This window comes from Coregonus lavaretus, assembly GCF_964263955.1.
Source record: "Coregonus lavaretus genome assembly, chromosome: 30".
Taxonomy (NCBI): Eukaryota; Metazoa; Chordata; class Actinopteri; order Salmoniformes; family Salmonidae; genus Coregonus; species Coregonus lavaretus.
In genome coordinates, this window is record NC_140017.1 from 39,226,691 (window position 1) to 39,238,130 (window position 11,440).

The following is an 11,440-nucleotide window of genomic DNA, read 5'->3' on the forward strand; positions in this document are numbered from 1 at the left end:
AAGTTTGCAGACGACACAACAGTAGTAGGCTTGATTACCAACAATGACAAGACCGCCTACAGGGAGGAGGTGAGGGCTCTGGGAGTGTGGTGGCAGGAAAATAACCTCTCACTCAATGTCAACAAAACAAAGGAGATGATCATGGACTTCAGGAAACAGCAGAGGGTGCACCCCCCTATCCACATCGACGGGACCGCAGTGGAGAAGGTGGAAAGCTTCATGTTCCTTGGTGTACACATCACCGACAAACTGAAATGGTCCACCCACGCAGACATTGTGGTGAAGAAGGCACTACAGAGCCTCTTCAATCTCAGGAGGCTGAAGAAATTTGGCTTGGCACCTATAACACTCACAAACATTTACAGATGCACAATTGAGAGCATCCTGTCGGGCTGTATCACCGCCTGATACGGCAACTGCACTGCCCGCAACCGCAGGGCTCTCCAGAGGGTGGTGCGGTCTGCCGAACGCATTATCAGGGGCAAACTACCCGCCCTCCAAGACACCTACAGCACCTGATGTCACAGGAAGGCCAAAAAGATCATCAAGGACATCAACCACCCGAGCCACTGCCTGTTCACCCCGCTATCATCCAGAAGGCGAGGTCAGTACAGGTGCATCAAAGCTGGGACCGAGAGAATGAAAAACAGCTTATATCTCAAGTCTGTTAAATAGCCATCACTAGCACATTAGAGGCTGCTGCTGCCTATTGTAATCACTGGCCACTTTGTGACACTCTGGCTCTATGGACTTTATAATTGAGCCAGGGTTGTTCATTTTCATGTGTTTGGGTGTATTTCATTTGGTGGTGTTGGGGATGGGTGAGTTTCATTTTGTTTGTGTCTATGGTGATTGGTCTATGACTCCCAATCGGAGGTAACGAGTGTCAGCTGTCGGCTCGTTATCTCTGATTGGGAGCCATATATATTCTGTGTGTTTTCTCCTTTGTTTTGTGGGTTATTGTTTCCGTGTTGCTGTTAGTCTGTATCCGTATTTGAACTTCACGTATCGTCATTTGTTGTTTTCTTCGTGGTTGCTTTAAATAATAAAGTCATCATGTTCACTCGCAACGCTGCGCATTGGTCCGCTCCTTTTGACGATCGTGACAGAATAACCCACCACAAAAGGACCAAGCAGCGTAACAAGCGTGTCCAGGAGCCGAGGGTCTGGACATGGGAAGAGTTATTGGACGGAAAGGATCCTTGGGCACAACCGGGAGAATATCGCCTCCCTCGTGAAGAGCTGGAGGCAGCCAAAGCCGAGAGGAGGTGGTACGAGGAGGCAGCGCGAAGGCAAGGCTGGAAGCCCGTGGAAGAGAGGCAACCCCAAGAAATTTTTGGGGGGGGGCACATGGCTTGGGCAGCTGGGCAGCAGGAGGCTGCCACAGGGAGAAAAGGAGAGAAGGCTAACGGAGTACGGGAGCCATTGGCGAGTAGAAGGAGGGAAGTTGTTGTGGCACGGCATGAGAGACTGAAGTGTGTTACCAGTCCGGTCCGGCCCGTTCCTGATCCCCAGTTAAGGCCAGTGGTGTGTGTTCCCGGTATGGACCGGCCTGTTCCTACTCCACGCACCAGGTCCACGATGTGCGTCGCCAGCCGGCCAGAGTCTGCCGTCTGCCCAACGGCGCCTGAACTGGCCGTCTGCCCAACGGCGCCGGAACTGCCCGTCTGCCCTAGGGCGTCTGAACTGCCCGTCTGCCAAGCGCTGCATAAGCCAGCCATGAGCAGCCAGATCCGTCAGCCAGCCATGAGCAGCCAGATCCGTCAGCCAGCCATGAGCAGCCAGATCCGTCAGCCAGCCATGAGCAGCCAGATCCGTCAGCCAGCCATGAGCAGCCAGATCCGTCAGCCAGCCATGAGCAGCCAGACCCGTCAGCCAGCCATGAGCAGCCAGATCCGTCAGCCAGCCATGAGCAGCCAGATCCGTCAGCCAGCCATGAGCAGCCAGATCCGTCAACCAGCCATGAGCAGCCAGATCCGTCAGCCAGCCATGAGCAGCCAGATCCGTCAGCCAGCCATGAGCAGCTAGATCCGTCAGCCAGCCATGAGCAGCCAGATCCGTCAGCCAGCCATGAGCAGCCAGATCCGTCAGCCCGCCATGAGCAGCCAGATCCGTCAGCCAGCCAGGAGCAGCCAGATCCGTCAGCCAGCCATGAGCAGCCAGATCCGTCAGCCAGCCATGAGCAGCCAGATCCGTCAGCCAGCCATGAGCAGCCAGATCCGTCAGCCAGCCATGAGCAGCCAGATCCGTCAGCCAGCCATGAGCAGCCAGATCCGTCAGCCAGCCATGAGCAGCCAGACCCGTCAGCCAGCCATGAGCAGCCAGACCCGTCAGCCAGCCATGAGCAGCCAGATCCGTCAGCCAGCCATGAGCAGCCAGATCCGTCAGCCAGCCATGATCAGCCAGATCCGTCAGCCAGCCATGAGCAGCCAGATCCGTCAGCCCGCCATGAGCAGCCAGATCCGTCAGCCAGCCATGAGCAGCCAGATCCGTCAGCCAGCCATGAGCAGCCAGATCCGTCAGCCAGCCATGAGCAGCCAGATCCGTCAGCCAGCCATGAGCAGCCAGATCCGTCAGCCAGCCATGAGCAGCCAGATCCGTCAGCCAGCCATGAGCAGCCAGATCCGTCAGCCAGCCAGTATCCGCCAGAGCCGTCCAGCCAGGATCCGCCAGAGCCGTCCAGCCAGGATCCGCCAGAGCCGTCCAGCCAGGATCCGCCAGAGCCGTCCAGCCAGGATCCGCCAGAGCCGTCCAGCCAGGATCCGCCAGAGCCGTCTAGCCAGGATCCGCCAGAGCCGTCCAGCAAGGATCCGCCAGAGCTGTCCAGCCAGGATCCGCCAGAGCCGTCCAGCCAGGATCCGCCAGAGCCGTCCAGCCAGGATCCGCCAGAGCCGTCCAGCCAGGATCCGCCAGAGCCGTCCAGCCAGGATCCGCCAGAGCCGTCTAGCCAGGATCCGCCAGAGCCGTCCAGCCTGGATCCGCCAGAGCCGTCCCGCCAGGATCTGCCAGAGCCGTCCAGCCTGGATCCGCCAGAGCCGTCCCGCCAGGATCCGCCAGAGCCGTCCAGCCAGGATCCGCCAGAGCCGTCCAGCCAGGATCCGCCAGAGCCGTCCAGCCAGGATCCGCCAGAGCCGTCTAGCCAGGATCCGCCAGAGCCGTCCAGCAAGGATCCGCCAGAGCCGTCCAGCCAGGATCCGCCAGAGCCGTCCAGCCAGGATCCGCCAGAGCCGTCCAGCCAGGATCCGCCAGAGCCGTCCAGCCAGGATCCGCCAGAGCCGTCTAGCCAGGATCCGCCAGAGCCGTCCAGCAAGGATCCGCCAGAGCTGTCCAGCCAGGATCCGCCAGAGCCGTCCAGCCGGGATCCGCCAGAGCCGTCCAGCCGGGATCCGCCAGAGCCGTCCAGCCGGGATCCGCCAGAGCCGACCAGCCGGGATCCGCCATTCAGCCTGGTACTGCCCCTTAGTCCGGTGCTGCCCCTTAGTCAGGTACTGTCCCTTAGCCCGGTGCTGCCCCGTAGTCCGGTGCTGCCCCTTAGTCCGGTGCTGCCCCTTAGCCCGGTGCTGCCCCTTGTCCCGGTGCTGCCCCTTATCCCGGTGCTGCCCCTTATCCCGGTGCTGCCCCTTAGGCCGATGCTGCCCCTTAGTCCGGTGTTGCCCCTTAGTCCAGGTGGGGTTAGTTGGAGGGTGGTCATTGGGAGGAGGCTACCGAAGCAGGTTGTGACTGTGGTGGGGTGGGGATCACGACCGGGGCCAGAGCCGCCACCGTGGACAGACGCCCACCCAGACCCTCCCCTAGTCCTGATGTTGGTGCGCCCGGAGTTCGCACCTTTAGGGGGGGGTACTGTGACACTCTGGCTCTATGGACTTTATAATTGAGCCAGGGTTGTTCATTTTCATGTGTTTGGGTGTATTTCATTTGGTGGTGTTGGGGATGGGTGAGTTTCATTTTGTTTGTGTCTATGGTGATTGGTCTATGACTCCCAATCGGAGGTAACGAGTGTCAGCTGTCGGCTCGTTATCTCTGATTGGGAGCCATATATATTCTGTGTGTTTTCTCCTTTGTTTTGTGGGTTATTGTTTCCGTGTTGCTGTTAGTCTGTATCCGTATTTGAACTTCACGTATCGTCATTTGTTGTTTTCTTCGTGGTTGCTTTAAATAATAAAGTCCTCATGTTCACTCGCAACGCTGCGCATTGGTCCGCTCCTTTTGACGATCGTGACACACTTTAAGAAATGGAACACTAGTCACTTTAATAATGTTTACATATCTTGCACTACTCATCTCATATGTGCAGTATATTCTGTACTCTATTCTATAATATTCTACTGTATCTTAGTCCATGCTGCTCTGTCATTGCTTGTCCATATATGTATATATTCTTAAATTCCATTCCTTACTAGATTTGTGTGTATAGGGTATATGTTGTGAAGTTGTTAGATATTACTTGTTAGATATTACTGCACTGTCGGAGCTAGAAGCACAAGCATTTCGCTACACCTGCAATAACATCTGCTAAACATGTGTATGTGACAAATACAATTAGATTAGATTTGATTTGATTGTACAATGTTCACACATATGCAGGGCCGGCCCTAGCCTTTTGGGGGCCCTAAGCAAGATTCGCGAAAATTTCCTTCTGTAGGAAGGCGGGGATAGAACCTGCCAGGTGATTGGTTGAACCTTCTTGAGTGCATGACGTCACACATATGTTCTACAGAGCCGTCTGTTTATGTCATGAGCAGTTGACTTGGGAAACCTAGCTTCAGCATGTCATGAGCAGTTGACTTGGGAAACCCAGCTTCAGCTTGATCACCAAATAAATAGGGAAATAAATGAAAGCCTCACCAGCTAGCTACCAATCTATTTTAGTTTCACTGTCCGATCATAAAAAGAAACTAGCCCACTAATTGTTATTTTTACCTTTCCACAAATGGTCTAGTACAGTGGGGGAAAAAAGTATTTAGTCAGCCACCAATTGTGCATGTTCTCCCACTTAAAAAGATGAGAGAGGCCTGTAATTTTCATCATAGGTACACGTCAACTATGACAGACAAATTGAGGAAAAAAAATCCAGAAAATCACATTGTAGGATTTTTAATGAATTTATTTGCAAATTATGGTGGAAAATAAGTATTTGGTCAATAACAAAAGTTTCTCAATACTTTGTTATATACCATTTGTTGGCAATGACACAGGTCAAACGTTTTCTGTAAGTCTTCACGAGGTTTTCACACACTGTTGCTGGTATTTTGGCCCATTCCTCCATGCAGATCTCCTCTAGAGCAGTGATGTTTTGGGGCTGTCGCTGGGCAACACGGACTTTCAACTGCCTCCAAAGATTTTCTATGGGGTTGAGATCTAGAGACTGGCTAGGCCACTCCAGGACCTTGAAATGCTTCTTACGAAGCCACTCCTTCGTTGCCCGGGCGGTGTGTTTGGGATCATTGTCATGCTGAAAGACCCAGCCACGTTTCATCTACAATGCCCTTGCTGATGGAAGGAGGTTTTCACTCAAAATCTCACGATATATGGCCCCATTCATTCTTTCCTTTACATGGATCAGTCGTCCTGGTGCCTTTGCAGAAAAACAGCCCCAAAGCATGATGTTTCCGCCCCCATGCTTCACAGTAGGTATGGTGTTCTTTGGATGCAACTCAGCATTCTTTGTCCTCCAAACACGACGAGTTGAGTTTTTACCAAAAAGTTCTATTTTGGTTTCATCTGACCATATGACATTCTCCCAATCCTCTTCTGGATCATCCAAATGCACTCTAGCAAACTTCAGACGGGCCTGGACATGTACTGGCTTAAGCAGGGGGACACGTCTGGCACTGCAGGATTTGAGTCCCTGGCGGCGTAGTGTGTTACTGATGGTAGGCTTTGTTACTTTGGTCCCAGCTCTCTGCAGGTCATTCACTAGGTCCCCCCGTGTGGTTCTGGGATTTTTGCTCACCGTTCTTGTGATCATTTTGACCCCACGGGGTGAGATCTTGCGTCTGGAGCCCCAGATCGAGGGAGATTATCAGTGGTCTTGTATGTCTTCCATTTCCTAATAATTGCTCCCACAATTGATTTCTTCAAACGAAGCTGCTTACCTATTGCAGATTCAGTCTTCCCAGCCTGGTGCAGGTCTACAATTTTGTTTCTGGTGTCCTTTGACAGCTCTTTGGTCTTGGCCATAGTGGAGTTTGGAGTGTGACTGTTTGAGGTTGTGGACAGGTGTCTTTTATACTAATAACAAGTTCAAACAGGTGCCATTAATACAGGTAACGAGTGGAGGACAGAGGAGCCTCTTAAAGAAGAAGTTACAGGTCTGTGAGAGCCAGAAATCTTGCTTGTTTGTAGGTGACCAAATACTTATTTTCCACCATAATTTGCAAATAAATTCATTAAAAATCCTACAATGTGATTTTCTGGATTTTTTTTTCTCAATTTGTCTGTCATAGTTGACGTGTACCTATGATGAAAATTACAGGCCTCTCTCATCTTTTTAAGTGGGAGAACTTGCACAATTGGTGGCTGACTAAATACTTTTTTCCCCACTGTATGTATTGCTTGATATGAGCAAGTTAACCCAAATGTTTCAAAGAATAGGTCATGCATCCACAATTAGTTAGTGGCAACTGCCTGGCCAATGATTTAGCTAGCTACATTTCAGTAATTAACTCTCCTCCGAAATGCGGTGGTCAGTGGATGAACTAAGTTGAAGTGTTGAAAAGATTTGTCTGAAAACAAACTAGTTATTGTTGCCCATGGTGTAATCATGTCTAACCAGTTGGCTAATTTAGCCTGTGTGCCTATGAGCTCACAAGTCTAGATAGCTAGCCAGATACATTTCAGTCAGTATCTATCCTTCTAAATGCGATGGTCACTGGAGTTGAACATATTTCGCTGAAAACTAACTAGTAGCCAGTTTTTGTTGCCCATGGTGGAATCATATCTAACCCGCTGGCTCCTGAAGCCTATGTCCCCATGAGCTCCCGAGTCTAGCTAACGTTAGCTAGCTAGCGTCAGGAATTAGCATTTTGCTAGCTAGCTGAGCTGTTTTATAAGAAAACTGCTTATATGAATCAAAAACTCTAGCTAAAGAGGGGGAAAAAAGTATTTAGTCAGCCACCAATTGTGCAAGTTCTCCCACTTAAAAAGATGAGAGAGGCCTGTAATTTTCATCATAGGCACACGTCAACTATGACAGACAAATCGAGAAAAGAAAATCCAGAAAATCACATTGTAGGTTTTTTAATGAATTGATTTGCAAATTATGGTGGAAAATAAGTATTTGGTCACCTACAAACAAGCAAGATTTCTGGCTCTCACAGACCTGCAACTTCTTCTTTAAGAGGCTCCTCTGTCCTCCACTCGTTACCTGTATTAATGGCACCTGTTTGAATTTGTTATCAGTATAAAAGACACCTGTCCACAACCTCAAACAGTCACATTCCAAACTCCACTATGGCCAAGACCAAAGACCTGTCAAAGGACACCAGAAACAAAATTGTAGACCTGCACCAGGCTGGGAAGACTGAATGTGCAATAGGTAAGCAGCTTGGTTTGAAGAAATCAACTGTGGGAGCAATTATTAGGAAATGGAAGACATACAAGACCACTGATAATCTCCCTCGATCTGGGGCTCCACGCAAGATCTCACCCGTGGGGTCAAAATGATCACAAGAACGGTGGGCAAAAATCCCAGAACCACACGGGGGGACCTAGTGAATGACCTGCAGAGAGCTGGGACCAAAGTAACAAAGCATACCATCAGTAACACACTACGCCGCCAGGGACTCAAATCCTGCAGTGCCAGACGTGTCCCCCTGCTTAAGCCAGTACATGTCCAGGCCCGTCTGAAGTTTGCTAGAGTGCATTTGGATGATCCAGAAGAGGATTGGGAGAATGTCATATGGTCAGATGAAACCAAAATATAACTTTTTGGTAAAAACTCAACTCGTCGTGTTTGGAGGACAAGAATGCTGAGTTGCATCCAAAGAACACCATACCTACTGTGAAGCATGGGGGTGGAAACATCATGCTTTGGGGCTGTTTTTCTGCAAAGGGACCAGGACGACTGATCCGTGTAAAGGAAAGAATAAATGGGGCCATGTATCGTGAGATTTTGAGTGAAAACCTCCTTCCATCAGGAAGGGCATTGAAGATTAAATGTGGCTGGGTCTTTCAGCATGACAATGATCCCAAACACACCGCCCGGGCAACGAAGGAGGGGCTTCGTAAGAAGCATTTCATGGTCCTGGAGTGGCCTAGCCAGTCTCCAGATCTCAACCCCATAGAAAATCTTTGGAGGGAGTTGAAAGTCTGTGTTGCCCAGCGACAGCCCCAAAACATCACTGCTCTTGAGGAGATCTGCATGGAGGAATGGACCAAAATACCAGCAACAGTGTGTGAAAACCTTGTGAAGACTTACAGAAAACGTTTGACCTGTGTCATTGCCAACAAAGGGTATATAACAAAGTATTGAGAAACGTTTGTTATTGACCAAATACTTATTTTCCACCATAATTTGCAAATAAATTCATTAAAAATCCTACAATGTGATTTTCTGGATTTTTTTCCTCATTTTGTCTGTCATAGTTGACGTGTACCTATGATGAAATTTACAGGCCTCTCTCATCTTTTTAAGTGGGAGAACTTGCACAATTGGCGGCTGACTAAATACTTTTTTTCCCCACTGTAGCTAGCAAGGCCTCCTCAGCGACAATGTTATTGGGGCATGGGAATGTCAGATTCGTATTTAGATTTTATATTAACTGTCATTGAAGTTGGTGGTTGCTACTGGTTTCAGATCCGAGACGAGAGAGATAATGCACAAGAATGATTTATTACCATGATTTAAATGTCAAAGGTACGCACGTAAAGTAAGTCAGGTGGTTTAGACACTGGACGGATTTTATGTTCACTTAAGAATGTGAGTGTTGATTGATGATGTATGTTCTAGTCAAGGCTCATCCTATATAAGTACTGCTATACACACCTTTTCTATTCACATACTTTCCATACTGTTAGATTATTTATTCATTCGTTTTGAAAAAAAATCCACCAATCAAAATGCACTTTTGTTCATAAGGGGGCAGAAAACTCAAATGAAATTGTATTCGTCACATGCTTCGCAAACAACAGGTGAGGACTAACAGTGAAGTGCTTACTTACGGGGCCTTCCCAACGACGCAGTGGGAAAGAAAATAGAGAAATAATAGAAAAGTATAACATTAAATAATAAAAGTAATAATTTATGTGTTTTAAAACTATTTTTTATTGTTTCAAACTATATTTAAAACTAAAAAAATGTCTTACTTAAAACTATATATAAAAGTAAAATAAATGTTTGTCTAAAACTATATTTAAAAGTAACTATTGTAGGAACGGGTTTTCGGAGGCATCTGGGCTGGAGGGGTGCAGACGCAGCAGGAACTCCTGTAGCCCAGGGATGTGCACAGCTCGGCAGATGGCAAAGCCCATGGAGCCCTGGAGGATGGGGAGGAAGCGGGGAGGGGTGGAGAGGACTGAGGCTGTACTCTAGGCTTCGCTGGCCAGCCACTGCACCCATGTCAGACCCTGCCGCAGGGCCTTGTCAAACAGCTCCAGCATCCTGCTCCAGGGCAAACATCAGATCCACCCCAGCCCCGGAGGACTGGATGTGTGCCACAATGGAGGTCATGGACCCCTCCGCGTGGTTCTTGGGGATGATTTCATGGAGGGCCACGCAGGCACCAAGCTTCTGGACCTATAATGGTATACTATGGTCATTTAGCAGACACGCAGGACAAAATCATACAGTATATCCCACAAACCTCCTCAGAAAATATCTGATCTCCCCCATGACCATATGCCATAGTCCCTGGCAACCACACCCACCCAGGTCCAGCAAAATGCTGGACAAGCTGCACCAGAGCATCCACTTGGAATCAGACAGGGATTAACTTTTTCCCCACGCTCAATTGCTACCAAACCGGCCAGAGTAGAGATTAGATAGGGATTAGACAGAGACTACACCAGAGAGAGAAAGTGGATGAGTTAGAGAGTTAAATGGAATCAGAAGTCACCTGGAAGAAGACACTGGGCAGGGTCCTGAGGAAGGCTGGGAACTCTGCCTTGTTACTGAGACACACAGCTGGAGAAATAACTGAACTGAGAGAGAGTGAGAGAGAGAGAGAGAGAGAGAGAGAGAGAGAGAGAGAGAGAGAGAGAGAGAGAGAGAGAGAGAGAGCGAGAGAGAGAGAGCGAGAGAGAGAGAGAGAGAGAGAGAGAGAGAGTGAGAGAGAGAGAGAGAGAGAGAGAGAGAGAGATTCAGCCAATGTACTTCTTAGTAACATCCTAAAAAGTGTAGTGTATACTGTTAATGTAAGTAGCCAGTCTTTCTACCTGAGGCACTCTGAAGACTCCCAGGAAGCGAGCCACCACCAGAGACAGAGTGGAGCCTCCATCCCCGATGACCACCGGTACCATGCCACGACAGGACCCCCCCTCCCCCTCTCCTTCTCCCTCTCCTTCTCCCCTCATCAGTTCCATAGAAGCCCTCAGGGCATGGTAGAAAGTACTGCAGGAGTCATATATCTTATGTCCCAGAGTAAGGCCCGGAGTAATGCTAGGAGTAGGACTGAGGCTGGGACTGAGGCTGGGACTGGGACTGAGGCTGGGACTGAGGCGAGGACTGGGATTGAGTCTGGGACTGGGGCTGGAATTGGGACTGAGGCTGGAACTGAGTCTGGGACTAGGACTTAGGCTGGGACTGAGGCTAGGACTGGGACTGAGGCTGGGACTGGGACTGAGGCTGGGACTGAGGTTGGGACTGAGCCTGGGACTGAGGCTGGGACTGGGACTGAATATGGGACTGTGGCTGGGACTGAGGCTAGAACTGGGACTGGGGCTGGGACTGAGGATGGGACTGAGACTGGGACTGAGGCTAGGACTGGGATTGAGGCTGGGACTGGGACTGATGCTGGAACGGGGCTGATGCTAGGAGTAGGACTGAGGCTGGGACTGGGGCTAGGACTGGGACTGAGGCTGGGACTGAGGCTGAGGCTGAGACTGAAGCTGAGACTGAAGCTGAGACTGGGAATGAGTCTGGGACTGGGGCTGGGACTGAGGCTAGGACTGAGTCTGGGACTGGGACTGAGGCTGGGACTGGGACTGAGGCTAGGAGTGGGGCTGAGGCTGAAGCTAGGACTGGGACTGAGACTGGGACTGAGACTGGGGCTGGGACAGAGGCTGGGACTGAGACTAGGACTGGGACTGAGTCTGGGACTGAGGCTGGGACTGGGACTGAGATTGGGACTGAGTCTGGGACTGAGGCTGGGATTGGGACTGAGGCTGGTACTGAGGCTAGGACTGGGACTGAGTCTGGGACTGAGGCTGGGACTGGGACTGAGGCTGGGACTGAGGCTGGGACTGGGACTGAGTCTGGGACGGGACTTAGGCTAGGACTGAG

General features: G+C 50.3%; 1 pseudogene across 1 annotated transcript; it reads right to left on the reverse strand.

Annotated features, from left to right (window-relative positions):
- Positions 1 to 9,363: 9,363 nt before the first annotated feature.
- On the reverse strand, positions 9,364 to 10,458 carry LOC311106256 (vomeronasal type-2 receptor 1-like; annotated as a pseudogene). The gene is made up of 4 exons: positions 10,375 to 10,458; positions 10,056 to 10,140; positions 9,804 to 9,911; positions 9,364 to 9,736 (listed from the first exon to the last, which is right to left on the reverse strand). The product of its transcript is annotated as a vomeronasal type-2 receptor 1-like (transcript).
- Positions 10,459 to 11,440: the final 982 nt, after the last annotated feature.